This window comes from Amblyomma mixtum, chromosome 3 (genome assembly GCF_055824585.1).
Source record: "Amblyomma mixtum isolate Tamu chromosome 3, ASM5582458v1, whole genome shotgun sequence".
In the NCBI taxonomy this organism is placed as follows: Eukaryota; Metazoa; Arthropoda; class Arachnida; order Ixodida; family Ixodidae; genus Amblyomma; species Amblyomma mixtum.
Window position 1 is genome coordinate 421,839,335 of NC_143014.1, and position 12,005 is coordinate 421,851,339.

General features: G+C 47.2%; 1 pseudogene; it reads right to left on the reverse strand.

Moving 5' to 3' along the window:
• Positions 1 to 1,061: 1,061 nt before the first annotated feature.
• LOC149357893 (uncharacterized) overlaps positions 1,062 to 12,005 on the reverse strand; it is a 37,192-nt pseudogene continuing 26,248 nt past the window's right edge.

A 12,005-nucleotide genomic window follows, 5' to 3' on the forward strand; every position in this document is an offset into this window, starting at 1 on the left:
GTGTTATGGCTTTATAATGAGCTGGGGAGCTTCAAAATAAACAGTTTGCAGTCAGCGCCCACCCTGACTACAGTGTTACTCTATGTTTTGCATAACGAGAAGCTTTTCCAGCCTTGGGTATAACTAGAAAACGCTAGGTTCTGTTGTCGGTATGCGTCAGAAGGCGCGTAGCTTTCCGTGTTTCTCGATTCCAAGGTGGCGGCTAAGTCCGCGCTCACATCGCCATCCGCCCACGTGTAGAACTCAGCCTGCTTGCTGGCCGAGGCTTTTCGGGCACTGTTGCTGATGTTGAGGTGCCCGACCCCGCAGACGGGAGACGAAATCTTTGCCGACACTAAAAGCAGCTCTGCATTGTTAATAAAAGTAATTTCTACACTAATTAATTACTTTCGCTTTAAAATTACTGCTCATAAGTAATTCATTACATGCAACTTGCTAGACCAGAAAATTACTTCATTAATTTAGAATTGACTAGAAACATATTTAGATATCTGTAATTGCATTTAAAAAAAGGTTAATTACTGCCATGAATGCCTGCTAAGCCTGGCGCAGGGTGTAGATTTGCGCGCGGAATAGGTGGGATGCTTCGATGGAGCCCTAAAAGGAAAGCAGCTGCCGCAAAGAAAGTCTACTTCGCTACGCTGCATGACTACATGGGCGCAGTTTGAAAAATAAACATGGTTTAAAAAACAACGGGCTCGTGTGGGATTTGAACCCGGGACCTCACGCACCCAAAGCGAGAATCAAACCCCTATACCAACGGGCCTTTCTTTTCTTTATTTTTTTCTTTATTGCATGGAAGAACTTCCGTAGAAAGGAGGAAAACTTCAATCAGACTGGACAAGTGGAGCCGCCCTGGTGGTTGAACTAACGTCTTGTCCAAAATGGCCGCCGTGGTTCTCTCTCCAGTTTTGCCCGCTTTTTAACAGTGGGCAGCCCCTCAGTGAACAGCGATGGATAAACGCTCACAGAGCGCTTCAAGGCTGCTAAAGGAAAGAGGAGACGGTTATTGCGTTATTTTGATTTGATAAATTATAACACAATTGTTAAGTGTGTCCAATTCAGTAAAAACGAAAAAATATTTAAAAAATAAAATCGAAATATTCGCCGTCTTCCTCCGGGGCTGCTCAGAGCTCTCGCAGGAGGCCAAGAATGCATGCCAACACCAGCTGCAGCAGCCTGCACAGTCGAGAGAAGAGGGAATGAGGGTGGTAAATCAACCAGACAGACATACAGTGGTCACTGAGAAACCGAGTTCAACGCAACAAATTGTTTCCCAGTGAACGCTGTGGCTCATGCAGCGTCATACAAATCGAGACACTGCGGTACAGTTCCTTTCAGAGTGACGCACCCTCAGAACTGCCGCCTGCTCCTTCGGTGACAATCCACCGTAATACAACAAAGGAAGAGGTTTCTCCAGTCACAGTCTTTGCTTTTGCAATCTGCGCGCACAAGGAAGAAAAGTATTCGTACGTATACGAACACGGTTTCTCCTTTGCATGTTGCCGTTATTTGGCCGGTACTTTACGCGCTCGTTAAATAACTCTTGTGAGAAGCAGGCGATGCCTGCAGCCTGTTCGTCTGCAGAGTTCTCTCATGCGCTGAAGCCCTGTAGTGGTGCTGTTGTTATCCGCGTGTTTTTTAATGATGCAGAGAAGCCATCAAAAAACGGGTACTCGCGATGAGACGGCCACCCGCTCGCCCGTTTTTACCGTGGTCCGTATCGGCCTCAGAGCTTGGGTATGACGGGATAGCTTTAGTGGGTTAACGCCAATCTCTGAAAATTGGTCATTCTCAACTTTACATTCATAGACCCCTGGGAGGCCTCGGAGCACTCCTGGCGCAGTAGTGCAGCAGTTAATCGATGGCCCCGCAGTGTCAGGTGCTGCCATCAGTGGGGCTTGTGCGACTCAGGTTGCTCCTCCTGGGCAACGCCTTGCGATACATCATTAATTTAACTTAAACATGCCCCGGTGTTCAGTCTGTTCACAAACCAGTGGGCAGGTTTGAATTACGTCACAATGTCACGTGACCGAGGTTGGCCACCCAAGTTGCTTCTCCGTGGATTTTCTGTGTAACGGGAGACTTGAAGCAGTCGCTGTAAAATATTCGCTAAATACCTCTCCCTGTTACCAGCAATCTAATTTCCCGAAGAGAGCATTAAACGCGCGCACACAGCGCCCCCACGCTTCCAAATACGGGTTAGCAGCCCGAATATGTTGGCCTAGCCAGCGAGTAGGCGTTTTTTCCGTGGCCCGCTTATGTTTCACCACGTTGGAAACGAGTCCTGGAGTATTAGTGCCGTAGACGACGGAGAGACGCCTATTTAGCCCCGTTTTGTACATATCGAAGCTGATAAGGGCCGCGGTAATAGCGGGCGAGCAGCGGCGACTCTATTGCCAGTACCCGTTTTGGATGGTTTCACACAAGGACAGATGAACAAGCAGGCCACAACAACGTCAGCACACATCAACTGCAGACTAAACCCTATGTATGGTGTCATTTGTCGACAAAATGATAAATATGACCGTTAGCAAGCGATATTTGCGCCCAAAGTCACCTAAGGCTATAACAAAACGACGGTTTCAAGGAAGAAATCGCCGGGTCCCTTCGTCTTCGTTGCAACCGGATTCTACTACGTTTCCTTTCGTTTTATGCCTCGTATTAACTTGTCATTTTGCTTTATTATAACTGACTAAGTTTCTACCCTATCGGTATCTGACAAGAAATTCTGAGGAAAATAAGCGATCGGCTCGCCCATTGCACGGCAAAGCGATTCCGGCATGACAGCACTGATCATACCCCCAATAAAAGTGAGCGTATCACCCTTTGGAGCGCTGAACGAGCGGTAATCCGACAAGAGATGCGGAGAAATGGCTAGGCCGTGCTCGCAAGTCGCAGCTTCTTCACGCGAACTGCCGGTCAGTACCTTCTGTTGAGTGCGCACTTTAGCTGACGTCAGATATAAAGGGCCACTGATAGAACATCTGTTCCTGAAGCAGAATAAAGAGCTGTGCGAAACTGTTTGGATTTTGTATAGTTTTTGACTTCGTGCTCCTACTGTTTTCAAGTTCAACAGACCAAGTCGAACGCTGCAGAAGAACTGGGACATGTGCTGCTCCTATGCCGAACAGAAGACAAGCCTATAGGACGGCCAACACAGTCTCTATGCCATAATTATGGCATCCAACTTCCCTACATGGCATGTTTTTGCCAACACATGGCATCTAATGTTTGGTTTCAACTCTCACACCTTTTCTAAAGCCCATGCCGCCATGGTGCCAAGTGCAATGAACGCAATAGGAGAGGTCGGTGAGCAAAAATTACATTTTGTTAGCGTCCATATACCAGGTGTTTCAGGGAAGCCTAATTAAGTTTCAAAAATAGGCTTTTTGGGGTTCAAATATGGCTTTTGGAGAATCGTAGTACCAGTGTTGGCAGTAACCGGAAAGATGGTGAATAGTGCTAACTAGTAAGCAGAGTAACTGATTTAGTATAATTAACTTTTAACTATCACAGCTACACAACTGGTTGGAATTAAAGATTTGTAGCCGGTCGTTAGTAATACCCTTAACAGTTTTTACAATTCCGAAAACGAGATTATCCTCGGCGCTGTGGCTCGGCAAAATTTTGCTACATCGCTCCAAAATACATGCGCTTTCGAAAAGCATGCAGGCAAAGCAACCGTTCCAGTGAACGTAACTAACCAAAAAGCTAAATTTTGTCGAGCCACAGCGACAAGGGTAGTAATAACCTTTTCGAAATTATAAAAACCGATATGGCTGTTACTAACGAGCGGCGACAGATAGCCAATTGCAAATAGGTGTCTAACTCTTATAGCTAAAAGTTATTAAAACTTAGTTAACCAGCTAACTGCTTGAACCGATTTAAAGGATTTCTGGAGTCCGCCAACACTACCAAAACTGCACTGAAAAAAAATATTTTTACCTCAAAAAGCCTAATTGTCTTCCTTGAAACCCCTGGTGTATATCATTCAAAGCCCCGCAATGTTTCAGTGGCCGCAGTGAAATCATCGTCATCATCAACGCTGCTTGATTCAAGCAACGTCCACTTCAGGACAACGGCCTCTGACATTCTAGAATTCTAGTAAGCCAGTCTAGTAAGCCATTAGAGTAAGCCTGCATCTGTGAGATGCCACTTATGGCAGCGGCTGGCAGGAGCGGCAGACCTCCCTCGCCAAGACGCACTCTAGCTCAACAGCTGACCAATGCGTGCAAGGCAAGCAGCATGAAGAAGTACAGCAAAAAAAGGTCCCGTCAAGCTTTAAAGCATAGGCGAAGCCTGATTGCAACATAATATTTGTCAACACCAATAAAAAAATCGTAATGCTAAGAAGAGGCGAGGTAACAGTGCTATCAGCGAATTAGGTTAAACAGGAGCCGAATTGCTTACCGATTTATTTAGTAGCCGGCATTACCAGGATGCTAAGGGCTGAGGTAAAGCTCGGACGATAATTGAAAATTGCGGCGGCAACGCAGGAGGAAGAAGAGAGAGCCTCGGAAGTACTGCAGAGGGGAAGAGCAGCAGGTGAGTATCAAGCTACTGCACACCAGTTAAAGGACGGTGCAGGCGTTGCGCTAGAATAATTTGCCACCATTTATGCACATTGGCTAATGGCATCAGTCGTACTAAACGAGGGGCTACATTGCAATAAGGCGCAAGAAATGGGGTGCCAGTTACTTTAAAAATCAGAGAGATTTACCCATTACGCCTTGCACCAAAGTAACTGTACCTGGTCAGTTGCTAGTAGAATCAGAGCTATGTTAGAGGTCATTCTTCCAAGGGAACAAAATTGTTTTATCAAAGAATACTCAACAAAAGACGATATTAAGGCGAAAGCCTTTAATGTCTCATCGTTGTAAGCAGCAGTTGTCGACAGAAATGTCACTCTTTTCAGTTGGTCGAAACTGTCGTGACGTCACAGTGCGCGAATTTCAAACGGGGCCAATTGTACTTCGGCTAGTAACCAGGCAACCAATTGAAGGGATCGTATAGTGATGCTCCAAGTAAGTGGGACTGAGCTTAGTTAGTTGCTTAATTACTCAATTAGCCGAACTAACGTTTCTAGTCAGGCCATATAAATAAATAAAACCGAGTGAGAAAATGGTCGAGCTCGGGAATCGAACCCCGGTCTTCGGCGAGTGAGACGAGCATGCTATCCACTCCACCATGCCAGCTCGATGGTTTGGGAAGAACAAAGGTGCGTCTAGAGAATACGGTGTCGTCGCTCACTCCCATCCTCCTCCCTTCTCTTCCGGCGAGGTTTAGGGGCTTCGCCCCTTTGGGGCTTCGCCAGCGAAGCTCACGCGCGGCCATTCGAAGCCGAGCCTGGAATGTTCCGTCAACTCGCGGCTGGGTGAAGGCTGTCTAGAACTGAACGCAAACGACCTGCGGCAAGCGGCAGCCACGTCTACGAGGACTTCGTGCTGGACATCCTGCTGAGCGATGTGGACGCCACTGCGCTGTTCGTGTCCGCCGAGCTGGGAACCAGGTGTGGAACTCGTTGCGGTCGCCTTCTGCTCTGCGAAGCTAAGGTGCCATTCATGCCGCCAGTGCTCTATCCTAGCGCTTAACGGCAAGGCCGGATCTGAAAATTTGTTCGGCTAGGCATGCCGTTTGAGCCCCTGGGATGACGCTTGTAGAATAAGATGACGCTTACCACGCAGCACCTTATATCAAACTTTGTGAAGTGAAGCTGTTTTCGATGCGATCAACTTCAGCGAAGTCTAGCTCTACCTTTTCTTTGGCGCGCAAATCGATTCCTAGCATGGATTTATTGTCCACGACACTGCGAGCTTGTTCACATTTGGTGTGCTCGGAGACATTGAACAGGTATCCATGCTAGGGGAGGAAATAGGAAGTCCAGGACGACAGGAAGTGTGCATCGTCTTTTTTTTTGCCGCAGCTGTCTGGCGTGGCTTGTTTATGTCGAAGACTGCTGCATTTCTCTTACGTGGGGTTAATTAGCTTCAAGGCAGAAGACGTGTGAACGCCTCTTGCAGCTTAATTGCAGGCGGTTGTGTTTTAGTAGCAGCCCTTTAAGATCGTCCCGTATTGTGCAGCCAATTCAAGCTGCAAGCAGGGAATTGCCGTTGGCGTCAGGAACTGCCATCTCCACCTTGGAGCGGTGCAAGATTCATCAGAAAGGAACTAGAGTCTCTGCAGTGATTTGCTCTGACTCGGCAGCTTAAGGCTGCGGCCGTCAATGAAACTTTCTGTCAGTAGTTCCCGGCGGAATACTACAACGAGAATCCGAAATTTGGTGTTCATTTCGGAAAGTTCATAAGATTGCCTTCACAATAGTAAAAAATGCCTTATGCAGAATACAGAGTAACAAGACGGAACGTGTTGCGTAAGTCACGAAAGCACAGCCCGTATTCACATTTTTTTGCTGCTAGCTGTTTCTTTTTTTCTTGGAAATCACGTAGTCTACGGAAGGTGTTCCGTGCAGTCTATTTCATGAACGGGCTCTAAGAGCGGGAGCTACATTTCCGGTGCTAAGATTTCTTGAGCATAGACGGCAACATCATAAGCTTTTACATTGCCGAAATTAGAACCTTTTGCCACGCTTCCGAGGTGAAGTTGGTTGGGATGTAGCCCTGCGGGTGTTTTATATGTGGGCTGGTTTCGGTATAATGGAATGCCTTGTGTCTTGACTTTGCAGATGTGTATTTTGTAATTGCCTATACGTCTTATGTAACGAAACGTTGTAAATATTTACCGCCGTCGTCGAATGAAGGACATTTGGTGTACCACTCGACCATTAAAATGCTGGCTATCGTGCTAAAAAGCATGATTCTTCCTTCAAGCGGGACTACCTGCGCAGGATATACTACATGCGATCGCAGCAGGCTCCCTCCTCGGTGATCGTGGGCGTCAGCTTGGAGTTGGCCTGGTCTCCCGACGCCGACAGCCATGGTGGCTCCTGAGAGAACGAGTTCGTTCAGTTCAGGTTCTACGACAAACGCCCTGTTAAGGACGGCATCAGCAGGAAGCAATCAACATGCACGTGTCGCCTGGATAGTTCCAGAAACCCCTGTCACTCAACGACGCTTGCCTCAAGTCGTTCCGGATTCAGCACGAGGCTAGGGTAGCCTCCTTTGCTACGTCTCCGTGCAGGCCCAGTGGACACAAAAGCGCCCAATTCTCCGGAGTCGGCCCACGTGCGTGGAGTCATCAGCACGTGAACGTTACCGCTCCCTTTTCGCAGTAACCATTGCGAATGTCACGGGCCGTCGTCTCGATGATTGTTCTGCGTACCGAGCACCGCGACGGGCTGGCGGGGGACTTCCGCAACCTTCAAGAACGCCCCCAAAGGACAAAGGCCCACTTCCGCCCTTTTGACGGTCTCGCATTCCGACCCTTCGTGACTGATGTCTTCTGACGGACAGGTGTCAACAGCCCGGGGGAACATTCGTCGCGTCCGAGAACTTCACCTCAACTTTACCTCGAGGGCATCCTTTTCTCCCCGGCTCAACGCGTGACGTGTCCACAGGTGCGGGAGTGGAAGTGTGTGCGCGCGAGTGAGTTTCCGGCCTCACCTGCCCTGGAGTTGACGTCATCATCCTAGGGAAGCTAGGGAAGAAGGATGGTATAAAACTCGCAACGAATGCCGTCGAAGAGCACTTTCCGATCTTCACTCATGTAATTATGTAAATAAACTCAGCCTTATTTTGCCACCTTCTAACTCTGTCACTCTGCGGCACTCCTGTCTTTGGCCTGGAGGTGGGAACGGGCGTCGTGCAGACCGTGGATCCGTCGAGCCGCGACCCCGAGCCGCGACCCCGAACCTCGTCTTCAACAGCCTGCATGCGAAGGCAGCGCCTGAAGCCGACGAACATCTGAACTGTTCGCCAGACAGAACTGACCCCTGGTAAGCAGTTGCGAGTCTAGAACATTACTTCTTACAGTGGCCGGTGGCACTATCCACACCGTTCCTTCGTAATCACCTTCCCTCTTCTGGAGTGCATGTATAGCGTCGGCACATCTGGAGAACCAGGTGATCTTGGTGCCTAATGCCGCGTATGTTTTAATTGTCTAATATATTTATTTATTTATTTATTCGAAATACCTTACAGGCCCATTGGGCATTCTGTAAGGGGGCGAAAAAAATATAATACAGTGCATTAATAACCAAAGGAAACAAAAGGAAACATACAATCATGATAAAAAAAGAAATAAATCTATGCAGTGCATTAATAACGAAAGGAAACAAAGGAGAAACATACAGTCATGATAGACAATATATCAGCAAATTAGTAGAGAAGAAGAACCGACGCGGAAGTAAGAACAGGAAAAGAGGAAAAAAAAACTATACGCGGCACAAAATAAAGCACTACAATAAATGTTAATGTGCTCACCGAACGTGAGGACCACGAGTAAAATAGCGCGATTAAGGCAAACTGCGATTAAGGCAAAATGTTTGATTACGTGCTTTCTCTCTGTCTTCAAAGACATCGGGAACATAGTCTGGCGGCTAAGCACTGATGTTCGAATTTTTTTAAAGCTTCGCGCCATTTATATCTGCCTTTGTCGCGGGTAATTAAAACGCAATCTCAGGCAACATGAACAGATACGATTAATCGCCGGCGCCTTCGTACGCCGTCCGGCTACAAGTTAATCGAGGCGCCTGAACATCCATCGTAACTCTGCTTAATTCCCGCAGCCACATTAGCGCAGTGCTGTCGCGGATCGGCCATGTGACGAAGGAGTGTTCTTAACTTAGTACCAGACATGCATGTGCGTAAATAAATAAACTTATAATCGCAGAGGACAGAAAGACTCACACGGCTTCTTATTTCCTTAAGGCCAAAGAAATCACAACGATAGTCACGCAGCACCGACATGTTCTCGCCGCTTTGATTGGATCCCAGAGTCTTGTAAAAACAAAAAAAAAAACAAAAAAACGTGCCAGGCCACCTACTCTGCACTACTCTGCTTCTTGGTTCATTTCGAAAAGGTTTTTTGGCAACAACAATTTTGACCCTATGATTATAATTTACGGTATACACCACCAACTGTACCATAGCCATTTTCGTAAAAGTCGCTCTTGCAGATATCGCTATATTAGGGTGGTTCCCCTGCATGATACCTTAATTCTCGGCATTTTTATTTTCGTATTCTGATGATAATGTGGGAAGGCAGAAAGGATCAAGAGTGACTATTGTTGCTGGTTCTTGCTATAATCTAGTAAATATCTATGTTTAGTTTTTCATTGATTCCTTAAACTTCCCTAAATAAGTATACATATGCCACTATGAAGTAAAAAAAACCCACGTTCACTAGCTGTCATTCAAGAGTACTGCGACCATGTGATGAACGGTACTGGTGCTAAATTTGCTCCCACGGACAATGGAAGGTGCAAATACGGACAAGACGCGCACTGCTATGACTGGCGCTCCGTTGTCCTCGTTTTATGCGCTGTTTATAAACGGTGGACAGAAAGCAAGTCGCGCAAGGCAAACATTGGTTTCTATATCATTGTTGGTGCCTTTGGTGCAGCCCTCAAAGAGGGCACCGCCGATTTATAGACCGTTTACCGCGCGCAGTTCTTCGGTTCGAAACCAGATGGCGTCGCAGGAGCGCTCGGAACACGGCACCGAAGAGGGAGAACTGAGCGGCTCGCCACGACGTGAAGCATGATCATGTTTCTACACCTCAAGTGATCCACTCTTTTCCAACCGTATCAGCCAGAACACTGCCTTTTGGAACCGAACCATCGGACGCAGCAGAGCAGCCTTCGCGGCGAGGTGCGCGCCGAGCAATCAGGAGGCGTGTAAAGGTGGCGTGAACACGTGATCAAAGATGGCAGCTCCCATGATACGGTGCCGTAAAGCTCTATACATGGAATGTGGCTCACAAACGAGACGTGCATACTTTTCAAACGGCAATACTCTCGTATATACTCCAAGGGAATGAACTTGCCGAATACAGTCACAAATTAATTTACTTCTCCAGGGGCACTCGGGACAGCTTCTGGCACACACACCACTCTACGACACAAACTTGCGAATTCTGCGATAGATGCTTTTCATTCACTTTCTTGAAGAGTTACAAAGGTTTGGAAATATCCACCGACGCAAATTGCCTAAAAGAAAAAGTTATTCTACCAACGCGAGGTTTTCAAACCTAGGAGCATGAGATTTCTTATCCAACAATTTCATTCCCACTCTTCATGTAACTGTTGCAACAATGCGAGGAGTCCTTCAAAACCGGATAATAGTCGTATATTCGTCCTTTCCCCCTTTTCCTATCCACAACTTCCCCCCAGAGGCACTATATATGTCCATTAGAAATCTTTGGTAGAGCAGAAGGTATTGAGATCTGATTTATCAAATATTGTGTTTAACCTCCACGTGCTAATCTTTGCAAGGCGGACGCTGCGTATTTCAAAAATAGGTGACAGTGTGCTTTTAAAGGCTTAAGACTCACTCACGGCACCAGTGCCGACGGCGGCACCATTTGCCTCGCAGAAACACCCGCATACGATCAGTACAACTAGTGGTGTAAAGAATAAGGAATGTTTATTCGGTTAATTATCCAAAAAGATTATTATAAGAGATATTACAAACTCGCTACAGTTAAGATTGTGTGTGAGTGCGCATGTTGGCACTGAACGACGCGACCTTTTATGCTTGATGTTAAGTGGTGCTGAGGTTCCCGAGTAGACCTTGTCCCGAGACTGGAGCTTGTCCGTCGTGTCAACTACACCAAGCATGTTGCGGGCACGGTCCACAGGCAACGCGATGCGTGTCTTGTACCGGAGGCCCGCTGAAATGTTCACAAGACGGAAACGGCAGGACTCACCTCATGACTCACCGCCATGACACTTTCACTGTTGTCACATCACCTATACTTACCCAATGGGCACTATTACTCCCATGGATGTCCTGTGGACATCTTAAGACGTCCAAGGGAGTTTTGTTTACCATTGGGTACATTTACTCGCTTAATAGGGTTAATTGGTTTGGGAACAAAGAGGGTTCAGCTTAAGTTAAGGACAACGCAGCGAGCTATGGAAAGAAAAATGATAGGTGTAACGTTAAGAGACCGGAAGCGGGCAGCATGGGTGAGATAACAAACACAGGTTAATGACATCCTAGTTGAAATCAAGAGGAAGAAATGGGCTTGAGCAGGGCATGTAATGCAAAGGCAAGATAACCGCTGGTCCTTAAGGGTAACGGAGTGGATTCCAGCAGAAGGCAAGCATAGCAGGGGGCGGCAGAAAGTTAGGTGGGCGGATGAGATTGAGAAGATTGCAGGGATACGGTGGCCGCAACTGGCAAAGAACAGGGTTAATTGGAGAGACATGGGAGCGGCCTTTGCCATGCAGTGAGCGTAGTCAAGCTGATGGTGACTCGCACAATACATGGACTTCCGTAATGAAAACACTCGGTTATCTGTAACTTCAAGCTCTGAGCCAAGGGAAAGGTGGCATGAACAGTTGGCGACAAAGGTCTCTGAACTGCATGCACCATAAACAAAGCCGATAGCCCTATTATCAGCCATTGGCTGGAGACCACACTTGAACAGGCAAAAGTCAAAACCCTTTTCTTTAATATGTGGTAGCGAAATTATGTGATTGTAGACAAACATGGCTCTATGTGCCTAAACTGCATTCTAGGCATCCTAGAGACTTTGGTCCCCAATAATACAAATGAGCTGCGGCACAGCTGAGTGGCATTGGGAGGCCACCAAAATGCCAGACCAGACGTAGCTTACCCACCCAAGTTACTATGTGTGGTCGCAGCTCCCACACCATCGTTACAGTCTATGGAGATTGCGCAGAACACTTCAATTTTGTACACTGCAGACAACGAACTTCCCACAGGGAATTTTACAAATTTGCACGGTACCGAAATTCATATCAGCCATGTGTCACTGAGATTCTACTCTAACCGGTAAACTCAGTGGCGGGATCTTTTCTTCTGTTTAGTGAGAAAGCGCGGCTTCGCCAGCAAAGCTGAAAAACCTGGAGTATGTGT